Source organism: Vombatus ursinus, unplaced genomic scaffold, assembly GCF_900497805.2.
Source record: "Vombatus ursinus unplaced genomic scaffold, bare-nosed wombat genome assembly UNPS02014945.1, whole genome shotgun sequence".
Taxonomy (NCBI): Eukaryota; Metazoa; Chordata; class Mammalia; order Diprotodontia; family Vombatidae; genus Vombatus; species Vombatus ursinus.
In genome coordinates, this window is record NW_020954723.1 from 14,621,226 (window position 1) to 14,642,514 (window position 21,289).

The following is a 21,289-nucleotide window of genomic DNA, read 5'->3' on the forward strand; positions in this document are numbered from 1 at the left end:
TGATAAAATGGTAAAAGAAAGCTGAGGCATTTGATTACCACAAAAGTAATTTACTTCGAGTAAATTTCAGTGCCATATACATGACCCTTATTACCCCCACAACAGATCACAGAGCAAACAAACCACTAGGACAGGGGAAAGAGGAAAATCATTTTCCTGGCCTTATGGGAAATGGAAAGTTCTCTTGCTTCTGCCTCAGATTCATCATAGGTACCATCAAAGCCATGAGTATTATGACTTAATCATATACGACATCTGTAAATGGAGTATAAATGATTAAATGAATGGAGACAATAGGTCAAATTCATTCAGACACCAAGGTAATCACTTGCTTAGAGAAGAAAGTTCCTATTCCTTATCCTGGCATTCAAAGCTCTCTATAATACAACTACAATCTACTTAGCTCATACTACTCCCATTATGTCCTGTTCAAGTGTGACTAATTATTTTGCAAACCCTGAACATGGCCTGTGCTTTCCAACCTCCACATCTTTGCCCTATTCCAAGAAAGTCTTCATTTCTATTTTCCGTCAACTATTGAATTTCTTTCTTTCCTTCAAGGCCCAACTCAAATGTTACCTCCTCCATTCAGTCTTCCATAATCCTCCCAGCCAGAAAAGATGTCTTCTCCTTTGAACTCACATAGTATTTAGTATATACAATTGGGTCTCTCATATTTTGTGGCATGGTGAATATTTGTGTGTCTTTTTTATTCTCCTTTCTTCTTATATTGTTTTAAATTCCCATGAAAGAAGAGACTATATTATTTCAATAAAAAGATTAAAAAGATACCTAGTATAATATCTAGTATAACCTCCCAATTTTAGAGATGAGGAAATTGAAACCCAAAGAGATCGAGTTATTGACCAAGATCACATAAGTATTAAGTGGCAGAGATAAGGTTCAGAATGAACTTCTCTGACTCAAAATTCAACACATTTTCTATTGTGTTACACTGCCTTTCTTTTGCCAACATTTAGCAGTTGTTTAAGTTATTTGGACTGAGTTGAATCTTAAACTAACAACATTAATGGAATATTTTTTCAATTACAAAAGATATGATTTAACCTGTTGAATATTCAGTTTGTATTAACAAACTATGTTAAAATTATATTCATCTTCATCAACTACCACCACCACTATCACCCCATGGAGTAGCTCAATATTTTAATCTTTCCTGACCAGATTGCTACAGCTAAGTCTCAATTAGTACCAATCATGAACCCCAAGAAGTGGCCACATTATTCAAATTTATACTACTAGATGTTGTAATTATATGTAAAATGTGGCAGTTGGATCCACTCCAATGGAAATATACATTGCAAATTAAAATAACGTAAATACTTCATGGGATTCATTTTTAGTGCTAATCAGGACCAAGCTATATAATTATGCCACAAATAAGTAGAACTGTAATTGTGTGTGTCCCTGACCTACACAAGGAGGCTGAGACAAAGAGAAGTTAAACAACTAGCAAAATTACATAACAATAAAATGGCAGAGTTGGAGTATAATCTAGAACCCTCTGAATCCTGACCCATTACTTTATTAACTGAGAAATGCTGACCTCCTTTTAGCCCCAGGTTATATTAATTTAGAGGTGGATGAAGCATAAGTCTGATGACCTGTAGGAGAAACTCTAGATTTTGGTATTTTTCTGTGGGGGAAGCTCATAACAGAGAAAGAATCAAGGAAAGAAGAGAAAGAAGGAAGGAGGAGATAGGCAGTAATGGCTCCAGTTAACAAGTTAACATCATGAATATCTGCCCAGCTCATTTCATGGGGATAGTTTGATGGTACTAGAGATACCACATTGGACAGATCCTTAAATGAATGGATATCTAAGAAAGAATAATTGTCCATTGTCCAGAGGAGAATAGGCTAAATGACTTATTAAGGTTTCTTTCCATGAGATAGTTTGTGGGTCTATGGAAAAAAGTTTCGTTACATCTGAATAAGCTTAAATTCTGAGTGATTTCTAATGTTCCATCTATTTTACTAAAGGGTTCTCATTTTGCATGTAAGCGTGGATGGGGTTTTATTGCCACTATCAGCAGCATCAAAGATTACTTTCCAGCTTTAGATTTTGTCCTTGTTTATCATATGCTTCATTCTGTCACTGATATTTATCACCTGCATTCCCAGCAAGAACAAAGAAACACTATTATCAGGCATCTTAACACTAAAAGCCCTATTTTTTTTTAAATTTCCAATTCTGCTGAAGTATTCCTCCATTTTCATGTTTGCCTTCCAAAAATGTTTCAGCTTAAGTGAAACATGAGATTTCCCCCTCCCAATAATCATTAAAGCTGTTTTCAGAGCAAAACAGGACATTTCAGAGATATAAATCTAGGGTTTTTTGCTACCATGAAGCTAGTGAAGGTCACTGCGGCTTCTAGTCATTCTGCATAGCCATTTGGAATGAGACCCAGAGGAATAAGGCCAAGAACCAAAGTGATGTGTTTGGTCACAGAATTGCAAATGTCAGTTTTTCCAAGATGAACTTTTGAAAGATTCATGAAAACTTGAAAAATAGTTACTTCCATCATTAGATGTAGTGTACCCAGCTTATTTATGCATGAGTCTAGCTTATTTATGTATGAGTCATGTTCACTGTCCAAGAGGAACTTGAAATAGTTACGAATTAATGGTCAGGTGTTGAAGGAATGGGAGTTACAAAGCAAAGGAGTGACAAGTTACAGGGATGTAATTTCAGAAGAGGGCATTTACGGTCAACTTTTGAGTCATCCGTGATCCATGAGAGAACAGAATTTGCTTCAGAATGCTGAGGACAGGAGAAAAATAATACCACAATTTCCCAAAGCTCTCCACGATCTGACTGTGGCCCACTTTTCCAGCCCCATCTCACATCCACTCTTCATCATTTCAATCCACTCCAGCCAAATTGGAGTACACTCATTATCCCCAAACAGTTCTGTGCACTCCTGACTTAAGTTACTCTCTTGATCAAACTTATTTTCCTGGACTTAAAATAACAACAACAAACATTTAAAGCTTGAAAAATTCAGTTCACTATGAGGTAAGTAATACCTCAAGGTATTTTCAGTCTCATTTTCCAGTTGAGGAAACTGAGGCCCCAAGAGATTAAGTGATTGGCCCAGGAAGAATTAAACTCATCTCCTCTTTATCCAATTCCAACATTCTAAATGCCATCTCCAACTCTCTCTTCCCTCACCTTTACTCCACTCCTTTTGGCATTTTACCCATTTCCAAGCAATCTCCTTCATAGACTCTTCTCTAATTCCACTAACTGTGACACCTTAGTTCTCATAGGAAAAGGGAGAAAAAAAGCATTTATATAGCACATAGTATGTACCAGGCACTCTACTAAGTGCTTCACAAGTATTATCTAATTTGACTCTCACAACAACTCTGAGAGGTAGGTGTGTTTTTATCCCTATTTTACAGTTGAGGAAATAGGCATAGAGAAGGTAAGTGACTTGCTTAGGATCACACAGTAAGGCTGCATTTGAACTCAGATCTTTCTGACTACAGGCTCAGGAGTCTACCCATTTGGCCATCTAGCTGCCTGCAGGACTTTGTAATCTGCTACTTCATTTAACAAAGAGTAATATGTGATATATTAATGTATGATGTTGCCTCTCTGTTAAGAGCTTATTTAAGAAAAAAAAAACATTTATTACTTATCTTTGTAATTCCCCAAGTGACCACAGTGCTCCACAGCATAAGTAATTCCAGACTATTGCAGGCATTTAATAATTGTTTGTTGAATGAATAAATGATGAGACTAAAAAACAGCCCTTAAAATTCTAATGATCCAAAAAATTCAAAGCCTTTAATGGTAGAGCACAGATGAGAACGCGAACAAAAAAGAAGGGAGGAGTGGAATCATAGGTAATACAGAGGAAAGAGTGCTGGACTTGGAATCTGGAAGTTCAGAGTTCAAATCTAGTCTCTGACACTTACTAGCTGTGTAACCCTGGGCAAGTCACTTTTTTTCTGTTTGCCTCAGTTTCCTTATCTGGAAAATGGGGATGATAACAGCACCTACTTCTTAGGGTTGATGTGAAGATCAAATGAGATAATAATTGTACTATGTGACTGGCACATAGTAGGAGCTGACAATGTTTATAACATTTGATGGAAAAGTGTGGACTTGGAGACTTCCCAGAAGATTGCAAATGGGCAAATATACTAATTTTCAAAATAAAAAAAGGCTACAGACTCTAGAAACACATAAAATTACAGAGTCACTATTTATGTGAGCACTTAGAAGTATTGATCATTAGGAAGTATCATGGTTTTACTAAGAAATAATCACAGCAAAATAATTTTTCTTTCTCCTTTATTTTCTTTCTTTCCTCTCTTCTTCCATCCTTTCTTATCAATTCACCAGCCTAGTTAATAGGGAAATGCCATAGAAATTGTATAGCTGAATTTTTTACAATAAGGTATTTGATAAACTTTCTCATGAAAACCTTGTGGACAGGATGGAGAAATAAGAACTAGAAAATAGTGTAGCAAGATGGATTTATAACTTGCTACATGATGACTGACCTTTAATATTATCTATAATTAATTCTTTTCTATTATATTTCTATTATAATTAATTTCTCTGGTCACCTGATCTGCTTAACTCCTCTGGAAATTTTTTTAGCCTGTGTGTGTGTGTGTGTGTGTGTGTATTATATAATATATATATTAACCTTTTGGATTTTTCTGAGTACTTCCTCTTTTTTTTTTAACTCTACTTACCCTGCCCTATCTTTCCTGCTCTGACAGTATCACTGCTTCTGTAATGTAACTGGAGCAGAAAAAAATTAGCAAATTTCTCTAAAGATGTTATCTTTTCCAAAATATGTAAGAAATTGATTCAAATATAGACATTAGATAATTGATAAATGGTCAAAGAATATGAAAATACATTTTTCTAAGGAAGAAATCAATGCTATCAATAGTAATATGAAAAAATACTCCCAATCACTAATTGGAGAATAGCAAATTAAAGTAACTCTAAAGTTTTACTTCATACCTCTCAGATTTGCAAAATTAATTGAAAAATGAAAACAACAAATGCTGGAAGAACTATGGGGAAACAGAAACATTAATGGAATACTATTCCATTACTGAGACATGTATGTGACTCAGTGTATAGAGTACTAGGCTTCAAATCAAGAAGACCCAAGTTTAAATCTGGCCTCAGACACTTACTAGCTGTGTGACCCAAGGCAAGTCACTTAACTTCTGTTTTCCTTAATCACCTATACAAAGAAAAAGCATACCACTTTAGTATCTTTGCCAAGAAAATCCCACGGACAATGTTGTCCATAGGGTCATGAAGAGCTGGACGCTACTGAATGACTGAACAACAAAAACATTGTGTCATAAGAAATGATGAAATGGGCAAGTTCAGAGAAGCAGAGACAGTCTTTTGTAGGAACTGATGCAGAGTGGAGTGAATAGAACCAACAGAACAATGTAAAGAATACATTGTAAAGACAAACAACTTTGAAAGACTTAAGAACCCTTAATAAAACAATTATCAGCTACTATTGCAGAGGAATCATGATGAAGAATGACATTCTAACAGAGATGTGATGAATGAGGGGTCAAAATAAGATATATTTTCTTGAACATGGTGAATATGGTAATTTGTCTTACTTAACTGCTTATTTGTTATAATAGCTTCTTTTTTCCCCCATATCTATCGAGAATGAGAGAGAGAGAGAGAGAGAGAGAGAGAGAGAGAGAGAGAGAGAGAATATCATTTATTAAATAAGCGGAATATTTCTTAAAGAGGGTGAACAGTATGATGAGAGATCTGGAAACTGTATTAGACAAGGATCAGCTGAAGGACGTACAATTTTTATCCTAGAGAAGAAAAGACTTAGAAGATTTCCAGTCTTCAAATGTTAGAGGGATTAAATTTATTCTGTATTTCTCCAGAGGTTATAACTAAGTTAAATGAGTAGAAATCATGGAGAGGAAAAACTTTATAACAATAAGAGCTATTAAAATGAATTAATAGGCAGAAACTATGGAGAAGAAAACAGTTCGCAAAGTAAATCAGTTTAAAAAATAGTATTGTGAAGTTATAGTGAAAACTACAAAAAGTTTTCAAGGAACCAATGCATCAGTAAGCATCTGTTAAGCCCCACTACATGACAAGCAGTGCAGGATGCAAAGATAAAAACAAAACAAAACAAAAATAATTCTATCTCTGAGTTTATGGAACATATATATTGGTGGAAAGTGTGTATGTGTGTGTGTGTGTGTGTGTGTGTGTGTGTGTGTGCACTCGCAAAAAGGTATGGGCCACCAAAATGAAGAGGTTTAGGTTAGAGGTTTGGGGTGTTGGGATCCCAAGAATGCCAAGGCAGAGTTGCCTGGAACGAATTCACACAATCAAGACGTCTTTTAGTTAAGGGGCAGTTTATTGTAACACCAAGAGTAGAAGGTGAAGTTCCTTTTGAGAACTTGCAACATAATAGGGGTGAATCTAGAGCTGATATAGAAAAAGGGTATGTGACAGGAATGCCAGGGATACTAATTAGGTAATCTAGGGGTCCAGGTGTCTTGGGAGCAGGCAACAGTGATCTATGGATGGAAAAATGTAGGGAGTTTTGCAGAGATAATTTTGTTGATAACAGACATTGAGGGAATTGTCAGAAGCGTGGACTTTAGGGATCTGGCAAGAGGGAGAGTCCTTGGGCCAGCCAGGGACAACAATCCTTGGGGCAGGCACTCCTGTGTCTGTCCTTTATCTAAGGAATTACAAGGTTCTGCAACAAGGTAAAATTTTCTCACAGGCTCAGAGGGCCTGGGTTACTTAGACATGGATTTAGGGCTTTTTGGGGTCTGGGTCCCACTACCACCCCATCATATGTAAATGTCTATACATATATATATGTGTGTGTGTGTGTGTGTATGTGTGTGTACATATAGTTAATACAGACATCAATAAATACACACATATAAGCATATACAAATTAAATATATAAGGTAACAGTGATTAGAAATTAAGTGATCATCTAGTAGCTATGTTATTGTATTATTATATGGGACAGGAGGTTGATCTTTCCCTGTTGCATCTATCCCTAAGATTGTATGATTATTATTTTTAGGACCCGGGACTATATTTCATAGATTTTATGTTCATATATGTGCACATACATGTTAATTATATTCCACATAGGTTATGTATAATTTAATGTGTGTGTATTTGTACATATACATACTTCCCTTCCCCCATGATTGTCTGAGTTCCTTCAGGCTAGGGATTGTGTTGGTCTTCAGACATTAGCTGTTTAAGGAATGTCTTATCAAGACAAAATTTTGAAGATGAAGGTGATGATGGTGATGATTACAGGGATCTTCTTACCATCTCAAGATTTTTTTAAAAACAGTTTTAAGCTAGATTTAGTTCCACTGATACAAAAGAGACATCAGGAAAGTTACTTTAACCTCCCTTGCAAAAAGAGTTGTGAAACTACTGACAACATTCATCACTGTCAAGTATTAAAGTGCTTAATATGTGCCAGACACTGAGCTAAATGCTAAATAAGCGGAGCATACCAGTAGCACCACAAAAGTAAGATGTTCAGGGTGACAGATGCTCTTTTTTTTATAAATATTGAATTTTTTTTAAAAAATGGATTCATCACTTATTCCAGTGATACATGAGCCATGTTAATGCATGATGAATGATCTGGGAAAACAGCAGAGCCAATCCATTTAAGGCTTGATCAATACTGATTGCTGCAATGAGATTGATTATGCAGCATTTGTTAGGACAGTTGAAATGAGCCAGCTATGTGGTCCATTCACTTAAAAGACACATACTCCAACAAATGCCTTAATTTGATAATCATGCCATTCTTAAGATGGAATTCCTGTGTTATTTAATGGGTTTTGTAAATATCTATAAAAAAAAAACTAGTTCATATTCTTGTTTTTGTATTTTCTTTGTTTGTTTGTTTTTTATGTAGTTTCAAACTTCCTCCTGCAAGGCGAAAAATGAACTCTATTAAAAATGTGAATATCTTTCAGTTGTTATATATTTAGTGGCATTTGGTTCAGAAATACATTGTTAGAGGGAGCATCATCATCTGGGAGCTCCTTCTATCAATGAAATCACAGGTTCAATCCCAAGTAATGATAATGGTGTTGATAATGATGATAATTAATAATAGTAAATTAACATTTATATAGCACTGACTATGCTCGGGCATTGTGCTAAGCGCTTTATAGCTATTATCTAATTTGATTCTCACAATAAGCCTCAGAATTAGGTGCTATTATTGTTCTCATTTTATAGATGAGGAAACTGAGGCAAACACAGGTTAATTGACTTGTTCAGGGTCACAAAGCTAGCAAGTGTGCAAGGCCAAATTTGAACTCAGGTTTTCCTGACTGCAGGCCCAATATTCTATCGACTCCACACTTAGCCACCCTATCTCCATCATAAAGTCCATACAATGGCATTTTCAGAAAAAATATGTCACAAAAGACATTCTAAAAATGAGTGGCTATTGTAATACTCTGATTTACATAAGGACTTCCTCTTTATTCAAATTCTCATCTACATAGTTTGCAGTCTCTCTTGTAGGTCTTGTTTTCATCAAAAGAGAAAATTTTAAAAAAAAACCTTCCTCCTCTTCATCATTCTCCTTATTCATTTTGATCTAAGTTTCAGCTACCACTTTGAAAGCCTAGTGCTAGACAGGAAGAACTCTATCTCAGCAGTCTGACTATTGAACACTTGATGAATTCTGCATCTTATCTCTCCAGCTGGAGTTGAGGATATTGGCAGAAGGAAACATGGGAGAAATTTAGTTTGCTGCAGCTAATCTTACAGTTCATTAGAGCCTTAGTGACTAGTAATCTCACTTCATTAAATGTGTTTATTTGGTAGTGTCAGCTTTCCTTTTGAAATGTCCTTAAATAATAACCACAGTTCCTTTAAGGATTGTACTACACACAGTCAGGAAGAATGGAGATGTGCCGCAATGGGAAATGCTTTAATCTAAAATGAGCAGTCGAGGGTCATTTGGATATTTCAGATTGAGAGATTAAAACTCTTATCTCGTGCTGAGAAATGTAATGCAAAACTTCAGTCTGTATCTTTTAGAACTCATTTTCTGGCAAATTTCATGACTTGCCTAATCTAGGCCAGGGTCCTCTTTTCAATTCCACGCTGTAATGAGCAGATAAAGTCAAGTCTGGGTTATTATTGAAAGATGAAAATAAATACACACAAAAGGATTGAGAGAAATAACTGAAGAGTACTCTCATTTTAGCAATATGATACCCCCCCACACACACATACACAATTGCTCATACATATAAATAAACTAACAGAAAATGGTAAAATAACAATCACTGAATTAATGGAAGCACTGCAATGTATCAGAACATCATAGATTTAGATCTAGAAGGCATCCTCACCCTAGATATACTCTTACCCAAACCCCTCATTTTACAAATGAGGAAATTGTTTCAAACCCTAGACGTTTGTCTGTAAATTCAATACCCTTTATATGCCAAATTGTAATATTTTCTTTGCTTTCACCAGCCAGTAGAATTCCATCGCTGAATAAGAATTCTTAGTTGATGGGACAATCGTTAACTTCTAGGTTATCTTGGGCCAGATAAGAATGGCCAGAAGCCCCATGTCCAAATTTCCACACTTTGCACAGCATGTTCAAAGTGAAGTTTAAGTTTTGGGGATTACATTAGAGTTTAGTAATGGGCACTGTACATGGAGTCTTTCTCTCTATGTATGAGTAATATTCCTAGTAGATCTACACTCTTGATTCCAGGCACCTATGTGTGAATCAATATAACCACTGCTTTTCAAGGCAACACAGTACAACAGGCAATTTTCTCTTCAGTTTCCTGCTGCTGCAGTTTAGGTATGTGAAGACTATCAGGACATTTTAATAGCATCCACAACAACTAAACTATTTATATAGACTAGTATATCCTTCTAAGTCAGTGTGTTTACTGTTATTCTATTTTTACTTTCTCATTTATGTGAACTTAGGCTGGTTTTATTATTTAGATATCTCACAGTTCATTCTGCTCTCTCCATATTGCTGAATGGACAATTGCCTGTAAGTGCCCTCTATAACTATATATTGAAAATACTTAATTTAATTTCCTAATACAAATGTAGGGGGAAGCCTCTCGGAATTTTGCTTAGCACGGCTAGTTCACAGGTACTCTTCATGCTTTACAGCTATTATGAAGAGACTCTTTTTTTTATGCTAATAAAGTAGAATAAGAGAGTGGCCAACCATACCTTTACTAAGATACTGTCATTGAATCTTAAAACTGGAGGTGACTTTAGAAGTTTTCAAACCGAAATCCTGCCTGAATCATAAAGTTCTATATCCCCCAAATCTGGGAGAATCTTAAAGCAATAACTACCTGTAAATGTTAGGAGACAACCAAAGTTTGCAAAACATATGCTTCTATCGCCACCCTCTCATCTTTTCCTTCCACAGCTCAATGTCAGAAAATTCAAAATAATACAAACAATGTAAGTATCATATTCAGAAATGGCCTATAATGTGTGTGGGGAGGAACTCTTAAGAATTTGACATGAAGTCAAAAGGCCAACTCTTCCACTTATAGCTTTATGATATTGAGAAAGTCACTTAATCTTGGCTTCCTCTTCTGAGTGTCAGTATTTCAGTGGTAATATTAATTCATTGTCATGAGTATTTCCTTGACTAGTAGAGACCACAACCTACCCATGGTTTCTCATCCTTTATTTTTATTATCAATGTATTTTTATAAGTCTGCAATCGAGGATCAACTTACTATACTACATTGTTTCTATGAATTCTTCGAATATTTCATGGATGTCAGTGAAGTACTTGAGCTGTCAATTTGCAATGTCTCATTCTTTGATAGATCACCATATGGCCAACCTCTTAACCAGTCATGTATGCCCTTGATAGATTGTATGTCAATTATTGTCAACCAGTCATAGTTGTTAGTACGCTATAGCATATTATCTCTAACATTTTAACAAATGTTAAAATTACATTAGTTGTTCTGACCATGATTCTTTCCTTTGTTCTTTGAGCTATTTTGATTCTTTTGATTATTGTGGATCTAAGAAATATCAAAAACATTATGAAAAGAATACTGTTATTAAAAAGATAGGCTTTCAGAACAACAATGAGCCTCTTAAAATAATCAAAAGTGCTGCATGGTTTCCCAAATATGATCCAGCTTGATCTTCTCTAACTATTCAATTTTCATTGTTTCTTTGGTGCTCTTGCCTAGGACACCCATATCACTAGATTACCTCAATGAGTTGCCTGTCCAATTTCAAGTCATAATTTAGAAATGTATATTCATCATCAAATTTACCCCTGTGTTTCTTTTTCAATGAGAATAATTAGGTCAATGGATCTCAGTGACAAGCATACCCTCTAGTCTTCTGGGACTCATTGCAACCAGCACAATATCTGAAACAAGAGCGTGAAGAACTTTGCCATTGATAGGGATTCTCTTTGATTTGTATAGGGCATTCTCCATGACACTAAGCACCCTTAATGTGCAGGTCTGTTTTATGTTTCACTTGATGTTGAAACTCAGCAGAGCACTCAAAAACATAATCTATTTTATTATATCTGTTATATATTCCCTATTATCTTAATACATGTGAGGAAAGAAGACATTTTATTTAAAAAAAGCCTTTAAGCCTAGATTTTGAAGTTGAAAGTCCATTTTTTTTTACATCAGCAAACATTATATATAATAGACTTTTATATTATTTGTATTTTGAAGATGAGATCTACTTTAGGTGAATATCCTATACTTGTCTCACAGGAATATCATAAGAAAATAATTTTTAAAATATGAATGTATTAAATGAATGTGAGATATGATTTGTACCTCTAAAGTGAGTATAGTTCATCCATGAACTATCTGAATCACAGGATTTTTTTTAGAATCATATGAGATAAATTGTTTGAAGTACTTTGTAACTAGAAAGTTTATGTTATATATATACATACATATATATATATTTATATATGTATATATACCCACATATATATGTATACACATATACATATAAGTCTATACACATACATATATGTATATGTATGATATTATTGTTACTTTATTAAAATATTAATATGGCTATATACTGAGTCTCAAGAAATACAACTCTCTGGGTTGACCTAATTAAATGATGAGGCATTGATTCGTTAGGATATTTGACTAAGGAAACAGTTCTAAATAACTTGTTCTGTCTGGAATAACACAAAAATTTCGCTGTCCTTTATGTTAAAAAGATGATGTTATTGACTTTGACATGCCCATTCACCTGTGTTTCTTATGGTAAGGAAGGTGATTCACTAATCAGGTGATAACCTTTTACCAGTCCTATTCTTCCCCTGTATTCTTATTCAACCACAAAGAAATGCCCTTATCTCTTTACTACTTGTATTTTTTCCTTTGTATCATCCTGTGAATATAGTCCTGATAATGGGGACCAATGATCACTTTACATTATTTTCTTCTATTGATTGTGCCTTAAAGCAAGTGGATTTTGTCTAGGGCTTTGAAATGTGTTTTTTTTCCCCTTATATAGGGATATTCTTCATAATGGTATTTATATATGACAATGCATAAGTTTCATGAACCAAGGCAAGCTAGATGGGGTATAACAGGAGACGGAAAGATTAAATATGAACATTGAGGGTGTCTTGAGTTTAAATGGACAGAAATGGGTGAATTTAATTCAGGTAATCATTGCACACACTACTGTGGGAAAGAATCCCTTAGAAGAAATGGAGTAGCCCTCATAGACAATAGAAGGGTGAGAAAAGTAATACTGGGGTATAACCTCAAAAATGACAGAATGATATCTGTTCAAATCTAAGGCAAACCATTCAATATCATAGTAACACAAATATATGCTCTAGCCACTAATACCAAAGAGGCCAAAGTTGATCAGTTCTATGAAGACCTACAACAGCTTCTAGAAAAACCAAGACTCAGATCATGATCTTTTTCTTACAAAATTCAGACCTAAACTGAAAAAAGCAGGGAAAACCATCAGACCAGGTAAGTATGACCAAAATAGCATCCATTGTGAATATGAAGCAGAGGTGATGAATAGATTTAAGGGATTAGGTCTGTTAGATAAAGTGCCTGAAGAACTATGGACAGAGCTTCACAATGCAGGAGGCAACAACAAAAAACATTCTCAAAAAAAAAAAGACCAAGAATCAAAATGGCTGTTTGATGAGTCTTTACATATAGCTGAGGAAAGAAGGAAAACAAAAGATGAAAGAGAATGGGAAAGATACCTAACTGAATGCAGAATTTCATAAAATAACAAGGAGAGATTAGAAGATTTTCTTAAATGAGCAATGCAAGGAAATTTAAAAAAATAGAATGGAAAAGACAAGAGATCCACTGAAGAAAATCAGAGATATCAAGGGAACTTTTCATTCACAAATGGGCATGAAGTTAATGAATGAAGTTAAATGGGCCTTAGGAAGCATTGCTAACAATAAGGCTAGTGAAGGTTATGGGATTCTAGCTAAGCTACTTAAAATCCTAAAAGATGATGCTGTTAAATTGTTGCACACAATATACCAGCATATTTGGAAAATGCAACAATGACCAATGGATGGGAAAAGATTAGTTTATGTCCTAATCCTAAAGAAAGACTATGCCAAAGAATGTTCAAATTAGCAAACAACTGTACTCATTTCACACGTCAACAAGGTCATGCTTAAGATTTTATAAGCTAGGCTTCAACAACACGTGAACCAAGAATTAATAGAAGAGCAGGTTGGTTTTTGAAGAGGCAGAAGAACTAGAGACCAAATTGCCAATATTCACTGGGTTATGAAGAGAGCAAGGGAGTTCCATAAAAACATACTTTTGCTTCACTAACTATACTAACGCCTTCAACTGTGTGGATCATAACAAAATGTGGTAAGCCCTCAAAGAGATGGGAGTATCAGATCATCTTACCTGTCTCCTGATGAACCTCTATGTAGGTCAAGAAGCAACAGCTACAACCAAACATGGAACAAGTGATTGGTCTAAGATTGGGAAAGGAATATGACAAGGCTATATATTGTCACCCTATTTATTTATAGGCAGAGTACATCATGTAAAATGCCAGGTTAGATGAATCAAAAGCCAGAATTAATATTGCCTGGAGAAATGTCAACAATTTCAGATATGCAGACTATATTACTCTGATAGCAGAAAGTGAAGAAAAATTATGAAGCCTCTTGATTAGGGTGAAAGAGGAGAGTATAAAAGCTGGCTTGAAGCTTAACATCAAAAAATGAAAAACAAAAACAAAAACAAAAAACTAAGATAATGGGAACTGGTCCCATCACTTCCTGACAAATTGAGGGGGAAGAAATGGAAGCAGGGTCAGATTTTATATTCTTGGGCTCAAAGAAAACTGCACACAGCAACTGCAGCCATGAAATTAAATGATACTTGCTCCTTGGAAGGAAATCTATGGCAAATCTAGACAGCATATTAAAAAGCAGAGACATCATCTTGCTGACAAAGGTCTGTATTATCAAAGCTATTCTTTTTTTTTTCTGGTAGCAATATGTGGCTGTGAGAGCTGCTTATAAGGGAAGCTAAGCACCATAGAACTGATGCTTTCAAGTTGTGGTGCTGGAGAGTACTTTTGAGAGTCCTTTGAATAGCAAGGAGATCAAATCAGTCAATACTTAAAAGAAATTAATTACTGTTATTCACTGGAAGGTCAAATACTGAAGCTGAGGCTTAAATACTTTGGCCACATAATAAAAAGAGAGTACTCATTACAAAAGACCCTGATGTTGGAAAAAGATTGAAGGCAAAAGGAGAAGGGGACAGCAGAGGATGAGATGCATAGTGTCATGGAAGCAATGAACATGAGGTTGGACAGACTGGGAGATTGTGGAGGATAAAAGTGCTTAGCATGCTATAGCCTATGGGCTCATGAAGAGACAAGGTCCCCTCAGGTAGAACCTGATTCAGTCATGACTGAATGACTGAAGAACAACAAAAATATGACAATGCTATTTTATCATTGAAAATGCCACATAATTTCCAAAATACAAACAATTCCACTCTTTTTCTCCTATTCAATTCTGATCACAGCCTGATTTCTACCTTGCAAGCAACCCACATCAATGGGTTGTCCATCCAAGTGTATATTATAATCTGGGCAAAAATGCATTCCTCATCCCCTTCTTGTTTCTTAGATGGATCCATTTAGAGTGTGTCTGGATCTGAACAAGCAAGGCTTGTATTATTCTGGAGCTTGATGTGATTAGCACAACAATATCTATTATACACAAGAGAATCTGGAGGACTGTAGCATCTATGGGAAGCTCTCTTCAATAATAACAAACTACTCTCTGACCAAAAAAAAAAAATCCTCTTCCTTAATGACATCATTCTCCTGGCAATGCAATATGACTATGATTCATTGAATAAAATGATGATGTTACAGATATAATCAGCAAAACATATGATCAGACAGTGAGGTAGACAAGCATTGTGAAAGAAACTTGAGTATTGTAGGGACAGCCTTGATGTCAGTACCCTCTTAATGCAGCTTCCATATTGAAATGAAATGAGGCACTTACAGATCACTGAACAGCTAACAAGAATTTTTTTAGCAGTAATATTGCAAGGATTTTCAATAGTACTTCGCTTGGGTACTCAGCCCTCCCCACCTCCACCCCCATTATGAACAGAACCTGATCAGCAGGGCAGGATGTAGTGACTGGTGACTTACATGGTCTTAGATATTCTCCAAGTCTAAAATACACTAGTCTCAGATGGGTAGGACTTTTATTGTATGCCCCCGGATGACCAGGAAGCCAAATCAACACACACAGAGGCTAATAGAAAGCTGAATCAAGGTCCCCTCAGGTAGAACCTGAGACTTGCTCGACTGCTAGGCCAATCAAGTCCTGGCTTTGTCATATTTTAGGAAAAATACAGTAGAGAGGAATTCTGGCAGATATTGGTGCTAACACACATTTGTATACAAAAATTCAACTTTCGATCAATCAAAAAGAATTTATTAAATGTTTGCTATGTGTAAGGTACTATGTTATGTACTGAGGATACAACAACAATAATAATAATGTAAAAGCAGCCCTTGACCTCAAGGAGATAACATTGTAACAGGGGGAGACAATATGTAAAAAATTAAGAATATATAAAATAAATACAGAAAAGATAAGAAGTAATCTCAGAGGGGCAGGCACTAGCAACTGAAGGGACTAGGAAAGACTTCCTGCAAAAGATGGAATTTGAGCTTAGACTTGAAGGAAGCCAGGAAAATGAATAGGCAAAGCTAAGAAGGAAGAACATTCTGGCTGGAGGCAGTCAGAATAAATGTATGGAGGTGGGATGGAGTGTCATATGTGAGTTATAGCAGGTAGAGCAGTGTAGCTGAATCAGTTAGAATATGAAGAAAAGTAAAGAGACAGAAAATTGAAAAGGTAAGGAATGTTAAAAAGAATGTTAAAAATCTTCAAAAAAATGTAGTGTAGTGTCTTGAAGTAAATCATTTACATATGTGTGTACATATATACATGTGCATACATACATATACACACATGTGTGTATATGTATATATACATTTATATATACATATAAATGATTTATGGGAAGGCATAGGAGACAGTCACACAAAATGAGAAGGAATGGATGAACTGTGTTCTGAAATCATGGACGGAGTCCCATCAAAGAAATCACAGATCTATACATGTTTGGAGATATAGGTAACATTTCTTTCACTACAATAACGGGTTCTGGTGGTTTTATTTAAATTTAAATGATTAGTTTGAAATGAGTGAGAATTAAATTTTCCCTTTAGAGAGTATAAAGAGAGCATTTTTGCGGAGGTCAGTGAGACAGCATAACCTATTTTCTACCATAGTTTCGAGATGAATCAACCACTAAGCATATTTGTTCAAAGGCATCTTGCATTTATAGCACCTGTGATTTGAATGTCTCATTGAACTGTATTGGATGGAATGAAAACTGAACAAATGTTTAGGAAGAACATTCCCCCAAGAATCATTTTCCAAGCTTCAAAGAATTAAAATAAACAAAAAATAATCTGGTTTCTCATCATGCACAATACTGCTTTTCTAATATCAGAGTAGAACAGCTGAAATATCAGCAGAGAGAAAGCTCCAGCCCAGACATGCAGACCAAATAGGTTTGGAATAATGTGAATCACATAGAAATTATTATCTGACTCTTTGGTTATTTTAGTTAACTGAGCTTTCTAGTTTTCTGAATTTTCCTCATCATTTCTTATGATGTTATTTCAAATGCTGAGCAACTAAAGTAAATTGAAGATTCTGTTATCTCTTTAGTTGCACTATATTTTAATTCTACTTATTTGTCCCAATTTCATGCATATTTCTTATAATTAGAGCTCCAATTCACTTAATTTTTATTCTCTGCAGTTCTTTATTACTTTGTTGTGTCTAGACACATAACATATCTTCTGCAATAAAGCTTCAAGTTTAGCTTCTTTATGCAGTTGAGATGTTTACATCATTTATAATGCTCTAGTAATCCATCCATCATAATAATGTCAAGTAGAATTTATGGTCTGGATGTCACTTGTAGTCTCAACATCATGAAAAGGATATTAACTGTAAGAAATCTATTGGTGACCCTGTCACGAGGGTTGTTTTCTGACCAGAAACTAGGCTGACAAATTATCTTCTGCATTGGGGTTCAGTTGCTATTGGTGCTAAGTAGCAAAGCTGAAGCTGTAATAACATCTATTTCAACTAAAGGTAACTCCTGTATCTTCATTAATAGGGAACACTTAGGTTGGAGGTATGTTTCTTTTTGTAAAGATAGATGGAGAAAATGAAATAAAAGGGCAACATAAAATATCAATTCCAATATCTTTTTGGCAAATTTGAGTGGAATGGTGAAGTAAGGTGTCAAAAGAAAGATAAATTTACTGTGCTTTCATAATCATAGAACAATATTTATCCCAAATGATTTTTTGAAAAAAGGCTTTAGAGGTCATATAGTGCATGGGGAAAAATTAGATTTAGTTATTTGATCTGTATTCAAAATTTTGCTGCTTAATATCTATGAAGTTTTGGGCAAGTCACTTGCTTTTCTGGACTTCAGTTTACTCATCTGAAAAATGAAAGAGTTGGATTAGATGACCATTCAGGTCCTTTTAATTTTAAAATCATGATCTCATTGTAACCCAAGTGCAAGAAGTGCATCTCACTAATGAGAAGAGAATCTTATATCAATGGACTTGGAGATTTGGGTTACACTGCATTTCATGAATAATGATAATAATCTACATTTATATAACACTTCATATTTTTTAAAGAATGTTGACTGTTTATTTTTATTGGGGCCTTGCAACAACCTTGTGAGGAAGGAAAATACAACAAATGAAGAAATTAGACCCAAAAAATTAGATGGCTTCATTTGTTTCCCAATAATTATTTGGAGAACAAACATACTTTTTGTTTTTAATTTGGATGTTATTGTTGTTGTTGTGTTTTGACAGTGCCCCTAAAATTTATTTTGAAGTTACAGTACAGCCATGTGGGGCTGAAAAGGAATTATAAGTAACTTTCTGATCCCAATACAAATAATTATCTAGGACAATGGACTGCAAAACTTATATCAGAAACAGATAATTAAAAGAATAAGTTTAATCTCAGCCAGAAATACTCTGGCTGTTTCATAACCATAGATATAGACTTAGAAAGTTTAGTTTTCATTTATAAGTATTATTTTTGTTCAGGACAGAAAGCGGCTTTCTAATTACTATATCATAACACAAGGGAGAAGGATTCTTTCCATCATGTGCAGAATGAAGATTTTGGATTAAAATGGAGGGGAAAAGTCTTTGTAATGGCATCTAGCTATCGTCCCCATAAAACTGTTGTTTGAACTTGTCCTTATTAGTACTGAATTCTATCTAGAAATAAAATGGAAAAATCACTTTCTGTGTATGTGAAAATGTGCTTCTCTCTTCCCTTGGTGATCTTATTTTATACCAATTATACATACTTACTGAAGCAGGTTTCAAAGCTGTGGTTTTCACTTGCTTGTAAATTTACAATTCTATTTACCAAATATATTCCATTATTTTAAATATCAATATTTGCATTTTAAAAGGATTATTTATTGATTTCACTGGGGATATGGGAATGCAAAAACAGGTGGAATTGAGAGACAGACATGAGAGGTGAAGCAATATAAAGCAATGGGCTTCTGGGACAGTGAATATGAAATACAATTTCCAGTTTCATAGGCCCTCATTAAGAAAAAAATATGTAACAGCAAGAATGAAATGGACTGGATTGATTTTTAGAAGTAGTGTTCACTCATAAGAAAGGGAAAGTTTTCCCCAGATAAAGATATTAGGAAATTTTTTCTGTTTTGTAGATCTTGTTACTTGATGTATTTAATCAGCATTCAAATATTTGGGGAAAATAAGTTAAGCAGCCTTTATATGCACTATTATCCAAAGAAAGGCAGGGAAATGAACTGTCCATCAGTATGTAAAACTTGGATTTTGCAGTAATAAATCCAAAAGAACTTCATGATTATATTCATCTTTGCATACATGGACACAATTCATATATGGGGGGCAGGGATCAGTACTGTCTTGCCATCAAAACAAAAATAATTCTTTTCATTGCAGTATGTTCCATTTAGCAAATAAGCTGACATCACAGTTTTGATGTTAGAGCTAACCAGTTTACAGACATAAGATCCCCTCTGCTTGAATGCTTTGCCCCTTTTTTATTTCTTAACAAATCCCAACCCTGGATTATATCTCACCTCCATCTTTTCTGCCTCTACTCCTGTGTTACTGAATACTGCTGGAGAATGCAACACAACCCTGTGATCTGGGATCTCTACAAATCTGTTATCTAAACTCAGATGGGCCTTAGTAGCTTCATGACAATCCTTTGATTCTCATATGATAAATTCTTTATCACATTCTCCAGATAAGTTATTACAAACCTTCTCTTCTCTATTCAAGCCTATTTCCTAACCCCTCTCAACAGATTACTTTGATTCCTAATTTACTGAAGTAATAGAAACCAACCAATAGGAGTTCCCTCTTCTCCCCTACTCCATATTCCCCGGTCCCTATGCAGGATACTCCATCCTGCCCTCTTTTATACCAGTCTCTGAGGCAAAGGTGGCCCTTCTCCTTATCTTGTATTTACTGACCTATTTATATATTCTATTTCCCCATGAGAAAGCACATTTCATGGACTTCCAGTGCCAAGATGGCAGACAGAGGAATCCTCTGAAGCATTCCCAAATTCCCCTCCAAACAACTAGAAAACCGCCTCAGAATTGATCTAGGAGCAGGGAAGCCACAGACCAGTCAGGCAGGAAAGGTCTGTCTCTCTTGAGTGGGAGGGAAGCTAGGTTCAAGGGAAGCTAGGTTCAAGAGCAGCAGCAATAGCCAGCTTCACAGCAGGGAGCCAACAGCAAGGATTGAAACCTGGGGCAATCCAGCAGTGAAGCCATGTCCTCCGGCAGACCAGCAAATCCCTAGGCAAGTGAACAGTCTGTGCAACACTGCAAGGTCCCACACTAGTGACCCCACCCCAAGCACAGGCCACCAGCACAGCCTTGACTCCATGGTGGAGCAACAGTGAGGCCCTGCCTCAGAGTGTGACCCTGTTTCCATTAGGACCCACCAGCTGGGCCCCACACATCAGGCAGATCTGCAACAAAATTACTCCTCTAGAGCCAGCCACCAGAAAAACTCTGTTACCATAGCAACCAAGCAGCAAGGTCCCACCTCCGAAGCAGGCCAGCAGCTAAAACTCACACCCAGGGCAAGCCAACAGGGAGGTCCCAACCCCCAGGAAAAGCCAGAAGGGAAGCCTACCCTCCAGAGAAAGCAAACAGCTAAGCCCTGAAGCCCAGTGAAAGCCAGTGGTTAGACCCAGAGCCCTAGTACAAAAAGTGTGGGATAGTGAAGGACCAGAGCCCAACTCTCACATAAAAACATCAAGTCACAAAAAAGGCAGAAAAAAAGATAGTTAAAAAAAAAACCACAAACAACTACATAAACAAAAAAAGAGTTTGATTATAGAGAGTTACTATGATGATAGAAAGGATCAAGACATTAACTTAGAAGAGGACAATAGTGACAAAATGGCTTCATGTGAAGCCTCAAATAAAAATGTAGTTTTGTCTCAAACCCAAAAAGAATTTCTGGAAGGTCTTAAAAAGAAGTTTAAAAAACAAATTAGAGAAGTAG